This window comes from Amyelois transitella, chromosome 15, assembly GCF_032362555.1.
Source record: "Amyelois transitella isolate CPQ chromosome 15, ilAmyTran1.1, whole genome shotgun sequence".
In the NCBI taxonomy this organism is placed as follows: Eukaryota; Metazoa; Arthropoda; class Insecta; order Lepidoptera; family Pyralidae; genus Amyelois; species Amyelois transitella.
Genome location: NC_083518.1, coordinates 2,328,802 through 2,348,390, shown reverse-complemented (window position 1 = coordinate 2,348,390; position 19,589 = coordinate 2,328,802). Strand labels below are relative to the sequence as shown.

The window sequence follows — 19,589 nt, the reverse complement described above, 5'->3', positions numbered from 1 at the left end:
GAAAATCCATAATCAAAGAGAACAGCGCACAGAGTTTTGTCCAGAACTGGTTTTGATCAAGTAAACGTTGCGTTGCTTCGAAACTCCTGGATTGAGGTAAATAGTGACATTTAACTGCCTCCCATTGGTAGCCTGCAACTGGATTGAAACTTAAACACTCATAACGTAACCTGTACAAAAGGCTAAAGGCTAAAGTTGATGAAAAAGATGCCCATAGTATAAAGTGCAACTAAGTGAGGAAAACGGGCATACAAAAGGAAATTGTTACTTTTTCTATACTTTTGTGTGAAATTGAGGTTTTAATTCAACAAAGAATAAATGATTACAATGCAAAACAACCTGTTCAAAATAGTAAGCAAATTTCGTGTCGCATCCAATAATATACCACTTTGTCCCGACAGACACCTAGACTATGCCTTAACTGCATTTAAAACTAGATTTATGTTCAAAACAATTACTGCAAAATGGATTCTATAGTTTACTATTTAAGGTCCAAAAGATAGAACGGAGACCAGGTAGGAAATAGTTAACAACAATCCAATTATTTAGACAATTAACGTCGCCCTTAGACAAAGCGGCAAAATTTACACATAGTGTGAAGTGGACCAAATGGACGAGAGTGTACTAGGACATTTTGCGAAGACAACCTAGGCAGTTTAAGAAGATTAAGAACCAAGCAATTATCAGTAAGATCAACCTTACCTGAAAATAGTAAAAAAAAAATGTTTTTGTTAATATACTGACATAAATGTACGAAATATTTCGCAACCGCTATAGATTTTATATTCCTATATTAATGGAGCCATTTATATGTATAAAACAGTACAATATGATCTTTGTAAGACTATTACCAGAGTTGTGATTCTTTACTTGTATTATTTTCGTTCTTCTTTTGGGAATAGGCCTTTGGATCCACTTGTGTCCACTTGGAATTTCAGAAGTACTTAAAGAATTATTAAATACATTCCCATATTAGAACCACTAATCAAGTCGTAACTTTATATATTTACTAAAGTCAAGGCTCGCAGAAACCGCAAAAAGGAACTTGTAATAAGGTATTATAATGTTTGTATTTATTGAATTCACTGTCCAGCTGGTCTAGAAGCGAATAATAACATCGTATGCGCTATTGCTCAGGTGCAAACTATCATTAAGGGAATGCCTTTTAAACTTGAGTTTCTTCTTTTAAGCGGTGTTCTAGCAACCTGAAACCACTGCACAGGAGTTGAAACATCTCAGATTTTCACCCCCAAAGTTAAAAAAAAGCCGCTAGTAGGTGCAGTCTTTTTCCTTCTGGCGTTAGTTCCGGGTTCATTCTAGCCTTTTTAGAGAAGAGTTCGGGGTACATCATAACGCCCTAGATTGGGTGAGGCAGCTTTTTACAGAAAGCGACTCCCAGCTGAGCTCTGCAACCTTCGGCAGGAGAACCGAGATTATATTGGATCATAGTTACACTTTCAGTTGTCTAAATGTAGGTTGCAGGTTTCCTCACGATGTTTTCCTTCTTTGTAAGAGTAGCACCGCTAGAAGGTGTAGTATTTAATTTATAAATTTATTATTTTAGACTAAATTTGATTGAAGTTATGCATCCTTTACAAGTCAACCGATGCTAAGATTATAAATGAAGTTAATGAGTCAAATTTCCTTACAAAGGAAAGTTTGTACTTCACTGAGTAAGTTAGTCTTTTCCTATCAACATCAGAAATTTCAGATAGTATCCATTAAGGGCATTTAGTCACAGGCAATTTGCGTTCAGAAAATTAGGTCGAGCAAATTGACAAAACGTCAGACTGTCTTCATGGTTTATTAGATGAAGAAAATAAGCGGAGATATTTGTTCGACGTTTAGAGATAGCCTGGCACACCAAGAGTTTCCTTAAAATTCTCAAAGAAACGCAGATTTTTGATTCGCCCTTTCTTTTATTTTGATACTTAAATCTATTTTTATCTGGCGTGTAGACTTATGTATAAGTTTGTTGCAACTCAACCATACTACAACTAACCAACTAAGTTTTAAATACCTGCAAACTCTTGGAAGATCTGCGGCGTATTTTGCTAAGCTATCGAATTAATAAGAACTGGTTCCTCAGGAAACGTTGAATCGTGAAACTAAACGAATATCGTTGTTGACATAGATTGACAAGGGTGCCCGAACTCCCCAACCTTCTTGATTGCAACAAATATTTGTGGGGAATAAATAGCTTAATTGATATAAATATTTGTGACAATTTCACGAATCATCCCTCAAAGATCTTACGCCAGTGATTTCATAAATGAAAAAAGCTTAATTATTCTATCACAAACTGTTAATTGTTGCTCTAGTTTTTTTATAAGATTTTTGTTTTGGATAATAAGCTTATTATTAATCTAAAGCCAATGAAAACCTAACAAAATTTACTAAAGTTACAAGAAAACTTATCCATGTCTTAACAACTGCGACTCCAATTAGTGAAGTCCAAGATTTTAATGAGTTCCGAGACGATTTTTTCATGAAGCCTACGTTAATAACACGATTAGGCGCTGTCTGGAAAGTTTAAGCTGTGACGACTTTTGTAGATTGTCGACGGAATCTTGGCTGGTATTTACAAGTTTTCTTTAAGTTATATATAGGTTACGAATAGGAATGGATTTAGCATTACGCCCATTGCAATGTAATTACAATAAAGTTAAAAAAATCTGTAAAAGGTAAAATTATAGTCAGTTGTCAACCTCCTGTTATTTTTCTCAGTGATAATAGTAACATTCCCTTCGAGATAATAGTAACTTGATATAGAAATAGGAATTATAATCCAACGGCCATGTGACTAATCTTTAGGTCAGGGTAACCCATCAACTTTAATATTTATAACTGTAAAAGCATGTCAACGTCTTGTTTTAAATAAAAATATAGACAGATGACAAAATTTCATCAACCCGTGTGCAATCACAGTAAATTAACATCTGGTCGTCCGGTAGGAGTAGTCGATATACAGTCTTACTACGTAACTACCATCAGATGGGTAATTTATACTACCACTTGCATTTGTACAAAAAAAATACACAGCAAGAGAGATTTTGAAGTTAAACGTCTGTACCTAAAGAAACAAAATGTTTTATCTGTAGCTTTGCTGTTACAGTGTATACGTGCCACTTCACTTTTTGCTCGACGAAGGCGCCTAGTCGACTTAGAAAGACAATATACATAACAAAATCTTGCTCTAAGTAACAGAGTAGGCGTTATACTACTTTTAGTTTTTGTTTTAAATTTATTTGTTCCAAGAAATGTGAGTTTATATTTTTTATTGTTTAGATTGGTTGGCAACAAGTTTGTATGCAGACGAAATTTCTCTGGATAAATCTTTTCGGTTCTTGGTTTTATAATTCTTGCGTATGTACTTCGTTGTATATGAAATGTTTCTAATAGATCCTTTGTTTCATTTTCAGGTAACAAAAACCCTCTATGCGTAGCATCTAATTAAGTAAGTACCTAGATATAATTATAAGATGAGGCACTTTTCCATTCTGAAAATGTTAAAGCACAATGCTATTAATATTGCGAAAAGGAACGTTATTAAGTCAATTATAGATCTAAGTCTTTAATATTCTTAGTAATTGATCATCTCTTCAAATGTAACAATTTTAACCAGAGGCGGGTACATATTGTCATTAATATCATTAATTTGCGAAATACTCTATACAACGGTGTGCTATTAATGAATGAATTCAGGTACATACAAAGAGGAGCTACTAAGTGAGTATTCAGCTTAACACGGATATAAATTATTCATAGATGTGACGGATAGGTAAGTAAGTACTTAAATAGGTGGAGGCGTGGAGGCGTGACGCCCTTGAATTAATTAAAATCCTTTCATCGATCAGTAGACGTCTACACAAAATTTATTAGTGGCAAATTAAATATTGATAAGCTGTCTACAGAGTCGTCGTACTTGGCAGCAAGGTACAACTAGATATAAATATCCCTTGCAGGGTTGACAGAGCCAACAGTCTTGAAAAGACTAATAGGCCACACTCAGCTGTATGACTATATGATAAAATTAAAATAGTGACAGGTTGCTAGCCCATCGCCCAAAAAAAGAATCCCAAGTTTATAACTATCGCTAAGTTGCCTTTTAGACGTCCATGGGAAAGACATGCTAGTAAATACATACATATAATCACGTCTATATCCCTTGCGGGGTAGACAGAGCCAACAGTCTTGTAAAGACTGATAGGCCACGTTCAGCTATTTATGCTAGTAGATCTACATGGACAATCTCAATATAAAAACAGTTAATGCGAAACGAAACAGGATACATTTCCTGTATGCAGTAGTAACGGAGTTGGAAAACGTCGTAGAAATTAGTCGTGGTGTCCAGTAATTTAAAGAAAACTTGATGAAAGTGAAACGCTTACTATTACGGGTTCTAGTTATTTTCTCTCACATAGATAATGACCATTTATTATTGTGTGTTTTGATTTATGAGTAGAACATAACGTTGCAGCTGCTTCACTTCCCGTGTAAATTGTAAAAGTCAATCAACTCTTATGAACTTGGTTTTTTTTATTCGATAGTTAAGCAACCTGTATCTGAATTTTCATTTCCATTATTAATGGTGCCATACCTTCCAGTGTTTTCGATATTGTTGGTTCTGTCTTCTCCGTAAGGGTTAAACACGTAATTATATGTACATAATAGTATATTGACATCTCACGAAAATTGTTTTAATTGCTACTCGTAATAGGATTTTCAAAAAGTAACTGCCTGTGCCTGCCTGTTTGCCGTGTGGTTCCCGGCACCAATACAAAAAAGAATAGGACCACTCCATCTCTTTCCCATGGATGTCGTAAAAGGCGACTAAGGTATAGGCTTACAAACTTGGGATTCTTTTCTAGGCGATGGGCTAACAACTTGTCACTATTTCAATCTCAATTCTATCGTTAAGCCAAATAGCTGAACTTGGCCATTCAGTCTTTTCAAGACAATATATAGACGTGACCATATGTATGTATGTATGTAACTGCCTGTCTGGCCTCCGCAACCTTACACATGTTAAATTATAGCTACAATTCTATAAGGTTTTGTCTTAACTACTTCACCAGTATGGAAGTTACTAAAAATATTAAATTGTCATTTCTATTTCTTACTATCTTCGTAAACTACGACGATAACACAATTTGTACAGGGTGTAGTGACAATCGCCTGCTTCGCTAATTGCCGCTTTCTTAGAACTACGTCTACCTTGTTAGAGAAGGGAATTTAATTGGGCAGGTTGGTACGATTAGTGTTAATGTTTAGGTTGTCAAAATAATAGGTTGTCAAAGTATAATACATAACTGCCTCAAAACTAAAGATTTACATAATATACTTAGGTCTATAAATCTTACTGAAGAAAATTCAGTTATGATTCTTCTATTCTATGAAAAAAAATCTCTATCGTCTTTTAAATATATTATTGCGATTCTTAACAGAGGATTTTATGAAATAACGGTTAATAAAAAACTGTAAAATATATTTGCTAGGTTAAAATCTGTTTTAGTGAATATTCTTACCAATTGAAATTATTCTATAGAAATGCAATAATTTGCATTTCTATAGAATAATTTAATTAACATCACTCGTTCGCTATAATAATAATATGTGCTCTAAGGCATTACCGCTAATCCTGTCTACGATTAATTAATACCACGTAATTGATGAACTTACTTGGAACTTGCCATGATGTTTGGTAAATTCATTTGCATAAGCCATTATCATAGGGGATTTAACATTTTGTATTAAAATTTTGTATATAGTAAAAATAATACATATATACTAATAATAAATATACTTTTAAGTAAATATAATATTAAAGAAGACTTATATGAGAAAACTAGTTTGCGATTGGTATTAAAGAAAGGAAACTACTGGATCTAGAGACTTGAAATTCGGCATGAAGATTTCATCTGTGGTGGTCTATGGTGGAACTTAGGGAGGATTTCCCGAAATTCTCTCGGGATCGGGAAATAATGGTATTTTTTGTTTTACGCGGGCGTCCTCGAGATTTCTATTTAATATTTCTGTGGCTTCGTGTTAACTCGAAACAATAAAAAGAAGCAATCAAATATTGCAGAAGTATTTAAAAATACCAAATCTGAACTTTGCAAAAGTAAGGGCCGGTCAAAATCAATGAAGTATCGATGGGGGGAGGACCCACTTAAAAATAATTTATGTTTCCCTTTCATTACCCTCGTTAATTCTAAGGGAATAACTTGGGTAATTGTTACGCCCTTTTTAACTTCCTTCGAGTTTATGCGAAGTCTTCTGCGTGCATTGATTTGATTAGGGGAAATTAATAATACCTACCTACATCAAATTTTATATACGGTACGCATTGCAGTAAAGTTTAATTTACGGAACCAATAATAATATATATAAATATAATTATATAAACAAAACATAAAATCACGGCACGTATCTCGAACGGGCAGGCAGAGACTACATATTCCACTTGTTGCGATCCCTGCATACTTCTTTCACTCTATCTACATTCATATAGCTCTCTTCATGCAATGTCGTCGATTTAAGGATGACTACTTACTTGAACTGTTCTAAAATTATTCACTGTTTTTTTCTATTAAAGAATAAGTAACATTGATACTAACATACACACAAACTATATTAGTAGACATTATATTTAAAATCAAGATTATTAACTTAAATGCCCCGATTTACTAACATGAAATGAAAAATGTGCATAACTGTAATTTTCAATCCAATGCACAAATTTCATCAAAGTAATACGCGTTCTTATGATTGCGTGTAGCTATGATAAATTCGTTTGAATGAAATATGGTTGCTAATGTAACGGTTTCTGACGAAAGATTTCACGGGCAAAAAGATCTAACGATAATGAGATACTATTTACATACATACATAAAATCACGATTCTTTCTCGGGAGGGTAGGCAGAGATCATATCTTTTCACTTGCCACAATCCTTACATACTTTTTTCGCTTCATCCACATTTGTAACAAACTCATCGGTTCACTCTTATCTGTCATCTTCTCTCAGACTTGATCAAGGTATGATAATTTTGGCCTTTCACTTCTATTAAATTAACAACAAGGAAATCTAAAAAATAAACTAATGCCCGCAAAAAGGCATTCCACATCCGCATAGACCATAGACTATAGAGCCATCACAAAGCGTGCCAATTCCGGACAATTTATGAGAGCGCGCGCAGCCTCCGTTTATGGTTTTACAACATATTTATCGTTTTACGACATAATGGGTCGGTTTATGATAATTCCACGCGAAATAGACAATGTTGCCAGATATATAGGAACAATTTTACCTACCCCGAAATAAGGTTGATATTCGGGGAGTGCAATTGAAATGCTTACATTTTGACCGTTAGATGACATGATGATTTTAAGCGTAGCTTTTTCGGTGATTGTGATCCTTTTAGCTTTTACATTTGTGGGGTTGTAATATTATGTGTTAGATAATTTGTTTATAAATACGAATATACCATAATGTGTAAAGTTAGGAAGTTGGTCTGGTCACTACATAATAAGTTACAATAACAACCTAGGATTGAATTGCTTAATCTTTATTTTGACAAATTCTTAGTTTTTTTCTAGAATGCATTATCTACTTATCAATTATTTTGTATGCAGAAGTGACTACATGAAGTGGCCCATAAAACACTTTAAATAAACATATTCAATTCTCTTTGACTTGTCTTGCTTAAGTTGAACCTAGAATTAATTAATAAGCAATGATTCAAACAAAAAAAACCAAAGTGTAGCATAGTAAGATTTTATATATAAGTTAATAGTTAATGTTCAAAATAATGTTACATTAAAAAAATGTAATATATCTTTATTTGATAACCAAAACACAAAACGGCTTGTCAGTTCACTCTCAAAGCTTAAATCATTAGAGTTTTACACAAGTTCAGTTTTCCAAGTACTCGACCATACGAGAGCCCGTCAAAAGTAACAAACTACAATATTTCTAAACACGCTATCCATTTTCCATTCTGCAATAACAAAATAATATAACCCGCAACCAACGCAGCAATGGATGATTCTTTATTAAAATTTTGGCAATGAAACGTATCTTAGTAAAGGTTGTAATAATGTTTCCGCTCTTTACCCCAATGTTTGCAAAGCCAATGCAAACATGAGACGGTAGACCTCTAATATATATTTGGCTACAGGTTTAACCATTTTTGATAGGGTAACAAATATGATCTGGATATGATTAATGTTGAGTGCAGTCAACACGAACATTAACGATTTGATATTAATTAATGTTTGTTGCAGTAGCATTGTCATCATTTAATTAAGAGATAATAACTTGAAAAAAATTGTAGTTTTTGTAAAGGTTTTTATTTATTTATCTCTATCATGGTCACGTGTACAATAAATAATTGTACTAAGATTTTTTCTGTCTCTACTCGGAAAGTTGTAGACGGATTTGTTCCTGTTTGAAATGTTGGTAAGAGAGTTTTCTGGGGAAGATTTATATTTATATATTAGATATATTTATACATTTATCATATTTAAAAAAAACCGAGCAAGTCGAGAAATACATTTTTTTTTCTGTCTAATATTAGTACGAAATATTAAATATTTGCTATCAACTGTTTGTGTAATGCCAAATTTCGTTGAATTTTATTATGGTGAATTTAAGTAAATTTAATAACCTTAACCTTCGTATTTCCAATAACACGCAAACAGATTTGCAGGCAACAGCTAGTTGAAAAATTAAAAGTAAATAATAATCTGTTTAAAAATTATAAAGCTAAAAAAGATGTAAAAAGCATATTTCGGGGAAGCAATACATTTGCAAATTACAGACACTTTTTTGACAGATTTCAGCGTAGCGGTAAATAAATACTATTTCTAAATTACATGGTCGAATGGCTTCAATGTCAGCTAGTTTGAAGAGAACTTTCAAAATAATAATGATAGTGTAGGTATGTGTTAGCTAAGCTAAAACATAATATTCAATTGTGTTTTGGCATACTGCTATTTTTATTATTCAGTTGATCATCGTTTGGATTTTTGATAGACCAATATTGTGAACAAAATATATTAAATAGCAAAGAGGCGCTACGCTGTCGATTGGTCATAGTATATACCTACATTTTAATTAACCTGCCTATATCGATTTCTGGAGCCAGTGCCCGTCGCGCGTGCAACGCTAATAAGTATAGATACCAAGTATACTATAAGTACTATTGTCACTACATACCTAGTGTAAAGTAAAATTGTCCCAATGTCTGTATGCTTAGATCTTTAAAACTACACAACGGATTTTGATGCATTTTTTTAAATAAATAATAGTGATTAAATTGGATCAAGGACTATACCAAGTAGTTGGTTTCATATGACAAATGACGACATACGCAGTATTGAAAGATACAATTGAAGATAGAATTGAAGAAAAAAAATTTATAACATTTGACTAATTAATGGGCACAAAACATGTGAACTTTCATGAAACAAAAAAAATATCTTTCGACCAATTAGAAGCTTGTCTATTCAGTGTTACAATAACGAAAGTGTGTGTCAAAAGTAAGATATTCCATTGTGTATTGTCGCACTTCGCTTTCATTGCTACATATGTCATAGCAGTGAAAGTAGTAATGTTTATAGCAAGGAAAGTAATCTAATTTAGGAAGCAGTTTACATGCTGCCGTGAAGTTAAAATTAACGGAGAGTAACAAATTCTGGTAGAAATTATAATATCACAGAGTTAAGGAATTTCTGATGATAAAGTCTGTTATCATTATCACATTGCAGATATCAAAAATAAGTTTGTTTTTATAAATAATGTTTAACACGCTACTTTAATTGCAAGTAGATAATGTTAATATTATCCCTACATATTGAAATCGAAGATATCAACACAATAAAAATAAAAGACCTAGGTATTGGTTTTTTTGTTTCCAATAAAATTTTACTTGGTTAATTTACTAACCTTCGACGTTGCTGTTAGCTATACTATAAAGATTTTTAGAAGTTACAGCTTTAAATTTCAGGTTCTGAAAATTTTATTTTTTACCAATATATAACATAAGTCAAGTGATCTTCATTCGATACAAAAGTACCAAAAAAAAGTATTATCTTGAACCACCAGGTGCAAGCCAGAACCTGATTTCTTTGCCGCGGGCGATTTCGCAATCACGATCGACCTTGTCTGTTATACCATCTCTTTTCTTCACCACAGTTTCTGTAGCGATACACATGTCAATAACATCTTGAGAATTTGTTTGTACAGTTCTTGTAATAGTGTTTGCTTCTGTAGCAACAGTCTAGAATTTGTGGAAGTTAAGGGATGCAAGTCCGGACATGCGTAGTAGTAGGCCGGTAGCCGGTGTGGGTTGATTCACGCCAGTCGCCCGCTAGGCGCCGCCTGAGTGACGCGTACGGCCCGCTTTCTTAACGTTCGTGGTACACATATCAAATTTCACGTGAAAATTTGATATTGTCGTCAATATTGTGCAGTGTATTGAAAAGTTCGCTCGTTCACCGGTAAATTTGTTATATTCATTGTGCTAAGTTATGTTTTTGGTTGCGCTACTGTGTTTTTGTTAAGCAGTGATTATCGTCTATTTTTTTGGTTTTGTTGCAGGTATTATTACTTTTTTTTTAATTTGGTTTATTTAAAAAAAAATTGTGTAATACATGAATGATTTCTTTGAATAGACTTTTAAAATTATGTCCTACTTTTCTTTATTACGCGATATCATAAAGAGTTGCTCTATCGGTTGTGATAAGTCTTATCTCTAAATATATATATATATATACCTAGGTGTTTATGTCTAATGCATCATCGAATTTTGCATGTTTTACTAGAACACGTGTTCAGTGCTGTCATGACAGGAAAACACATATTTTTTTTAAAGAAACTTGAAGTGAGATTATCATAATTTTTCTTTATTGAAAAAATTAGGTCATACATTCATAATTCAGATACACATACACACATTCTTTAATGCCTAGTACTATTCTTATAATTCTGCGCCACTAAGTAACAAATTGTTAATTGATAACAGCAGTAAAGTAATTAATATATTAGTTGAAGTTGTTACTAAATTTAATAAACACGTTTGCAAAAAATATCATTAAACTCTTGTTTCAATAAACAGTACAATGTTAGTAAATATCAATTGAGTTGTTGCAATCAATAATGGCAATACACAATCTGCAGTAGACGGGCCCCTGTGTATAGCAGTTGAATCATCCGGTGTATGAAATGTAAAAGACAAAGAAGGGATTTGAATAAGGCGAGGGGGCCCTTGAAATTGATCGTCTCCCCAGCCTCTGGTTAACCAAACCCCTGGGTAAGATGTAGGCACACTTAATTCGGTACAAATTTGATTTAATGTCTCCGGGCAGCGGTTATATTTGGGATGATGCATGCCAATATTATGCATCGTAATCTCATTAATTTAAATTGTTCATTATCAGATTATATAACAACGAAATGAGCAATGGATTGGAGTTGATGTTATTGCTGATAATTTACTGAGCACATACCTTCTGAATTGCTACTAAACTAGATATCTTAGAAGAGAAAAAGGAAGGAATTAATTTAAAACTAATTTCTGGTATCAACGCTCTCATGGTATGAAAATTGTAACAAGTACAATCATAAACATCAGACTTTCGAGTTGTATATCTTGCTAATAAAAGTTTAGTTATACGAGTAATTTGGAGCCAAAATCCTTAGAGTGTATTTAATTTATGTAACAACTATTTAAAATTATGCTTCAACTCTTACCGTAGAACTGGTCGGGCACGATCTCAAGAACGCGTGCCACATGTTTTTAACATACAGACCAATGGAGCGGTAATTTGGTGCCATAATAGGTAAAGGCCCCCTTTTTTCGATCTGTCCCATTGTTGGACCCATAGGGTGTAAGGTCGTTGACATTGGCCTTCTCTTCCCCTTTATATTTTTTCGATTTGCGATATTTTTCATCACACGTCGGATTAAATAATACATCATTCTTAATCGCATTTATTATTGTGTCCTTAATCCTGGCTATCGGGAGTATCGGTCGTTTTCATTGTTCCAGTGATAATGATCGCATTTGTATGGAAAATAAAATTTTCAACACAATAATAATTTTCCAATGGGGATATTAAAATTGGATTAACAAAGAATAATACAAATATTTATTTCGACATAGTACAATGCTCATTTGCAATTCAGTGACCATAAATAAATTTAAAAAAAAACATCCTAATGTACAGACAAAGTACAGTTACAGTATAAAGTTGCCAAATATCAAAGAATCGTCGTCGAATAATCGACGAAAATCCAAACAATTCACCTATTAATTTTCGTTCAAAAATGCCTTTAAATTTCTAACAGTGCTAGTAAAAGCTCTTTTTACGGCCATTCTAATTTTGGCTATCGGGAGTATTGGGCGTTTTCATTGTTCCAGTGATAATGATCGCATTTGTATTTTGTATGGATAATAAAATTTTCAACACGATAATAATTTTCCAATGGGGATATTAAAATTGGATTAACAAAGAATAATACAAATATTTATTTCGACATAGTACAATGCTCATTTGCAATTCAGTGACCATAAATAAATTAAAAAAAAAAACATCCTAATGTACAGACAAAGTACAGTTACAGTATAAAGTTGCCAAATATCAAAGAATCGTCGTCGAATAATCGACGAAAATCCAAAAAATTCACCTATTAATTTTCGTTCAAAAATGCCTTTAAATTTCTAACAGTGCTAGTAAAAGCTCTTTTTACGGCCATTCTAATTGTGGAATGATACATTAGTGAAGAATGCTACATATCGTTTTTTCTGGCGATGTAAATTGATGAAAACAATGCGGCTTAGACATGAAGAATACCGTTATGCGAGACACATAATACACGTTTACGTTCGTTGGGTAATTTACTTATACTTAATTGGAATAGAATAAAATTATGGAAACTATGATAAAATTTTTCGCCTGATTCAATATTTATCATCATCGTCCTAACGGTTCTACCAAAATAATAGAATATTCGTATTGTTAACGTTTCTATCAATTGAACAATTTAAAAAGAACAAACTCCACATATTGCAATTATCGACCAATGTAGAATCATAAAATGCTAAGTATAAATTGTTGAGTCACAAGGACTTAAAGTGAGTTATCTCGTCAATGTAAGAAGCCACTCATATTCGATAGCTTATACATACATGCAGATTGCAGATGTTTATATCATATTGCTACTGCATTAGCGAGGGCACCAATTTTCGATAACTTGCGCAAGCGGCCTCCTTTTTGCACGTGTTCATTTGTAATTTTGCAATAAATCTATTCTTTTTTTCTTTTATTTTTAACTAATTACATAAACAGAAAGATTTCGTAAATTAGTAATTAGTTAAAAAAAAAAAAACAAATCTTAAGGAGTGAAACGCTGTAATTTTATCCTCTTAAAAAAATGCACAAGCTTTTGCTTGGGTTCTTGAGACAAACAAGTACACAAAAACATGTTACGAAAAGCCATTGTATTTGATCCATTTGAGTTGAAATACGCGTATGGAAACATTTAAAGTGCATTCGCTTTTAAAATCATTTATAGTCAGTAGTCATCTCATTTGGTATTAAGTATGTATTGTTATAATTTTGGTTTCAAATAGATAATTCTTTATATTTTTCTTAAGCAGTATGTGCGAAAAGTCTGGATATAGTCGATTGAAGTTATCAGTAACCAACGCAGGTCTATTCCAGGGGCGTTGCACTGCGCCGCGGTGGAATGTGACCGATCGTGGTTTCGAAACAACGTAGCTGGATCATCATGCCTCCGTTTAATACTACCTACTTATCTTTCAAAATACTATCACTACTTAAAGTTTCACGGCCAATTATCCTTATTATTTCAGCTTTACTTGCAAATTCAATCCTTCTAAAAGGATCTCTAATTACGATTCCCATCGCCGCGTCTGCAGCTCTTCATGGCTTTTTAATTACCTCTGTGTATGTGGCGGAACATTCGCTAATGTATACGGTTAAGGCCGCTCCGGAAAGCACAACGGAGCTATTGTTCTTTACAGCTCCTTATATTGCGCGTAGCGGTCCGACTTCATAGGCGACCGCCTAATGTGCCTAAATTCTGAGAACGTCTGCTGAATTAAATTACTCCACATATGGTACATTTTATTGGATCGCTCTCAGTCTGAATGTTATATATTTCTTGGGAGTTTTTAAAATTCGTTAATCAATACCACTTGAGCCTAGGGAGGTATGAAACTTATCTCGTCCGTTCCCCACTTGTAGCATTAAAGAATGATGGGAGCGATTCGTCATGTCGTGTCCCCTTCTGAGTGACCTACTTGTATGAGGGCCTTAGCTTTGACTTTTTTATATAAAGTGTCTGTCACTAAGCGACATTAGTGGGCGACCCCTACGCAGAAATCAATTGATTTCACGCTGCGCTACATTTTTATTGCTTTATCCTCTGACTTGCAGAAGTTTTGCAGATTCTAATTGTGAATTCAGATTTATGTTGTTAGTATTTCGATAACTTACCAGCAAATGTTATTTTCCAAATAAAATTTACAAAAGGATACGGATAAAGACTCATTTTCAGGCCAAATTCCAGTAAAAGCCATAGACTAGATGTGACTACTCTAATAATTCACCTTTGATTATATGAACGTAATAAAAAGCTTTATCAAATTTTTTTGAATAGAAAATTCAATGTAGAAAATTTTAATTTGAAACCATTTAATTTGAAAATTTTATGCAGTATCTTATCGCTCTTTCAACAGATTAATTATAACAGACTTTTTCTTAATTCTGTTCCGTCAGCGTTTCCTTACTTTGATTGATGACTAAAGTGCGAGATCCTTTAAACGATCTCAAAAGAAAAACGTTTGTTGAGTGTTTAATTTATAATGTACTAATAGCATACAAAATTACAGTGCATCGGCTAATTTTATCACCCTTTTACCGCTGTGAATGAAAGTCGTTAACGTTTGTGCTTACACAAACGGCTTTTAGTAACAGTTTACTGATTTTCACATGTGCATCGATAAAAAAACGTTAATTATTTACGTTTCAAACAATTTATCAGTTTGAAATTGTTTCGCAATTATATTTTGAGAAAACGTTAATTACTTCTTTAAGCCTTGGAAAACAACGTAACATATTGCCATGTAGCTCTTGAGATTCATAATTTCTTTTCATTAGGAATAAGAAGTTACCAAGGCCGTAAGCAATTTTATAATGAGCATGATAAAAGAAATACAGAATAACAGGTCAACATACAAATTTCTATTTAAACACTATACACGCACTCGAAACCACGGCGTCTACCCTTCTCACAGCAGGAATCTGTCACAACGAAACATCAATCTATTGTGTTCCAACCAAAACCCATGAGACCTTAAGAAACTTCCAGTAATAGCACCGCTGCAGTCAATTCCATGACAATCAAATAAGACCGCTATTTTCCTCTTCTATTACTAGAAAGTTTCCGTAATTGACTGTATCACTTATATTAGATAACCACAATCGAAAGTGAAAATCTCTTTATTGCCTTTAAAGGTAACTATTGTTACAATGCTTACATATTTTTCATTAACTAAAAACTTAGTTCTTATGGTTCGATGCTATAAAATTCTTACGTTAAATAAAATAACAATTACATAATAACAATAAAATATCACTAAATGAAGAATCTACTAAATTTGAAATATGCTGTTGGCTTTTATTATAGTTTAAATTCTAATGTAAGTATTCATTCAAGCATTGCATGTTTCTTACTAGTATTCCGTACATTGATAAATGGCTTCCCTTAGTCTTCTGACTAGTGTATGCAAATTTCTCAGTAAGGAGTTATGTAATAAGATTACTGTTTATGTTACTAAGTTCAAACACGGATATTAAAATGGGTATAAAATTAATTTAGTATGGTCGTAATCATTATCATTAGACACTTACATAAATACTTTTATATCCTTATTTGACTGAACGAATAAAAATCTTTAAATTTGGCAGTGTGATGGTTAAATTGAACGATAAAAACACAATGTTTAAATCCTTCATATAATATTTTTGATCAATTTCATTTAGGATCACATAGTTTTCTAGTGAAACTATAATAAAAAAATTTAAAACAAAAATAACTATGTATATCATCAAAATCATTCAAGTGACCGAAGAATGAATGAGTGTTATCTTTCTTATCTGTATTGTATACAGTTTTTACGTTAACTACCTCTTGCATTCCACTGGCCTAACGATTGCAGACTGCATCGTTATCGCTAGTTTATGTCTACTGCAGTGGTGTTTGACTAACCTGAGTTGCATATCAATGACTCGGTTCAATCGAGTGTCTGATAGTTCTGTGACAGTCTATGTTAGTAGGTATAGAGGTTGGAATATAGCAACAAATATATTGCACTTACTTACAACATAGTAATAAAGGAAAATTAAATACTATCTACATTTATTAAAATTATAGCAAAAACCGGTGCTTTAACTTTGTATGTTGGTCTTTGAAATATTTTATATGGAAGCTTTTCAGTTCGATGTGAATGAATGTCTAAAATTGTTAATTGGATAGTGATTATTAAATAATCATTGCTATTTGTTTATTCATTTACATTTTGAATTATATTATTTACGCCTAAAGGGCGAAAATTGAGACTAGTGGGTCTTAATAAATTTCTAACAAAAAATTACGATCTGATCGAATTGTTAATCGATAAAAAGTGTTAGCTCCCAGCCCGACCTTGGTTAGTTTTTGCGTAAACATTTTTTTTTGTTGGATCGTTTTGGTATGCGTAACGCAGGAACGTTGTCTTGACAAACACTATACAAGTAATTTAAATACACCTGGTGTGCTGTTATCGTTCTTGGAACCAAATATTCCTGAACCTTGCTGGACTTTTTAAAATGATAGTAAAAATAAACAGAATTCAATAGATATTTGAGGTATAAATATTTTAGTTTAATTTAACTGACAAAAATACGTAAGAAAAAAATTGAAGATGTCTATTAATTCTTGTTTTGTTCGCCTAGATAATATTATTGAAACTGCTACTAAAACGAAAATAAAATTTAATCCAATTTTCTAAATCTCATTAGACCAAAGTGTCGTTCCTGTGATCTCAATAGAGCTCATAAACTGTAAAATCTAATTATTTTTATATATCTCATAAAAATAAAAACGCAAATCTTTTTGATAGTTCACATAAAATTGTTTCCTGCTACTTGTCCAATCTACAACTTGTAGGAACCGGTGTCAATAATAGAAAATATTGGACAACTCGGAAGCCCCATGACACAATGTGGCTTTTGCCTTCCTCTACCGCGCGTGCCCTGAATATAAAGACCCTCGTTACTGTCTCATATTTTTTGTTACCAAACCGCATGGTAAACTATACATTGCCACGTCAAAAAGTTAACATTTAATATCCACTTCGTGGCGCGGTCGATGAATGTTAAATGTTGTCGTGAATTTTTTTCAGTTTTGGATTTTGATAGAATCGTCACGTTTGGAGTGTTGTTATTCTGCCCACATATAATAAACAGCAAAGTTACGTTTTGGTAACTATTCAAACTTTATTAATAAAATTGGTATGAATTTTTTTTACATATTATAATCGAAATTATTCTAAATTATCACATCTTAAATAAATCTAAATAAATCGAATTTAGAAAAACTGAAAGATAAATCTACAAATACACCTAAATATAAAAGTAACACTTTTTTTTACAAAAACGCAAGTCCCGGCAGATCGGAGTCCCGAGGCAAAGTGCCCAGAAGGCTGGCAGCATTGCCACGTTGAATGACAATGCTTATCTTTCGAACGAGATAAAGACCAGCCTTCTAGTCAAACTGTTATCTTAGTATTTCTTTTTACAAGGTTTGCTATCTGCCACCCAAAGGTTGACTGGAACAGACTGCATAAGCGATAAGTCCGCCTTTGTACCTTATCTGTCTCTTTTGTGCTGTTTTTTTTGTGTCTTATGGTGCAATAAAGAGTTTATCTATCTGAAGTACTCGGCCATTTTCTATATTTTTTTAGATCACTAGTTAAATTTCATATCTATTAATTTCCAACACTTTTAACGACATAACATCTTTTCTTTTGAACAATATTCAATGAGATTTATAGGTCCAACATCAAAAGATGTTTGAATTACGAGAACTGTAATATGATCATGATACTCCAAGTTGTCACGTGTATCAGTTCCATCCTTATTATAACTTACCATAACAATCTTGGTTATGTTATCGTAATATGGAATGGAAACCACTCACGTGCCTGTTCCGGCTACGTAACTTTCATTGATACAGCACGTATACCTGTTACAGTCTAGTGTGTTTTTATGGTCAAGGCTACAAAGCCTTACTTTTTTTTTGTGATCTTTGTATTGATTATTGATAACGATAGTTATAGACTTAAATTTTCCAGTTTTTTTGTTACCTGCGACATTGTCGGCTGCAAATTTGGGACTTTCAAATTTTAAATTTAGTACGTACGGGTAGTACATGTATATAAAAAAAACTATTTTTAGTAGTTTCAATCGTAAACGCCTACCGGAAAATAAAAAAAAGGTCGTGTGGAATATATTTCGACGCCTTGTCTTCCATTTTTGTATTAATAATACATACATACATATCACGTCACATCTTTAATGTCTTGCGGGGTAGACACAGCCAACAGTCTCAAAAGGACTGAAAGGCCACGTTCAGCTCTTATATGGCTTCATGACGGAATTGAGATTCAAATTAGTGACAGGTTGCTAGCCCATCGCCTACAAGAGGAATCCCAAGTTCATAAGTCTATCCCTTACTCTCTTTTTACGACATCTATGGGAAAGATATGGAGTGATTCTATTATAAAATGCCAGAAACCACACGGCACTTTAGAATATAACTTTACATTAATAACAAAAACTAATTATTATAAACAGGCTTAAATGTTGTATTAGTCACGTGCATCCCTTGCTTGTCATTATTCTTGATAAATAAAAAAAACTTGTACTTACCTACAAAATGTTGCAAATGCAGTTGCATTCTAGCTGATATAGCACGTAGAAAACCTGTTATGGAGTGGTCTTGGGTCAAGGTCTTATGATGTTCCAATTATTACATAGGTATATTTTTGTTTAATGATGTGAAAGATAATTTTCGTATTAAGTAGCAATTACAATTTGGTGACTCACAAATTTGTTTAGCTGTTTTTGACTTATTTATCTACTTAATTGAATCATTGTAATATATTTGATTAGGCATTCTTACGGTGCAGTTAATTTTCAATGAATTTAAATGTTATAATGTTATTTTTAATGCCACTAGGCAATAAACGATTTTAATTTAAAAAAAAATGTACGCTCTCGATTAGAACAAACAAATTAAATACCTATTTTTTAAAGTGTACAAGATTATCTAACCACATTCAAGTTAGCAGCTTACTTTGGTATTGTAAATAAAATTCCAAAGATAGTAATTAAGGTCAAAGATAACTATTAACTAACGTATTTCAACGGTTACGGCGACATTTCGTAACTGCACCATCATGACAAGTGATAGGATATAAATGCCATGAGTTTAATGATGTAAAAGAACTCTTC

The 19,589-nt window shown here is 32.8% G+C and overlaps 1 protein-coding gene across 9 annotated transcripts in view; it reads left to right on the top strand.

The window, feature by feature from the left end:
* Positions 1–19,589, top strand: part of LOC106139755 (protein sprint) — a 230,636-nt gene that overhangs the window by 98,898 nt on the left and 112,149 nt on the right. For 3 of the 9 annotated variants that reach the window (XM_060948278.1, XM_060948272.1, XM_060948270.1), the window contains exon 1: positions 10,380–10,605. The exons of 5 other annotated variants lie outside the window; for them this stretch is intronic. The gene's annotated coding sequence lies outside the window, so the exon portion shown is untranslated. Of the gene's footprint in view, positions 1–10,371; positions 10,606–19,589 lie in introns of those variants that run through there. One more of the 9 variants, XM_060948271.1, reaches the window with a different exon arrangement.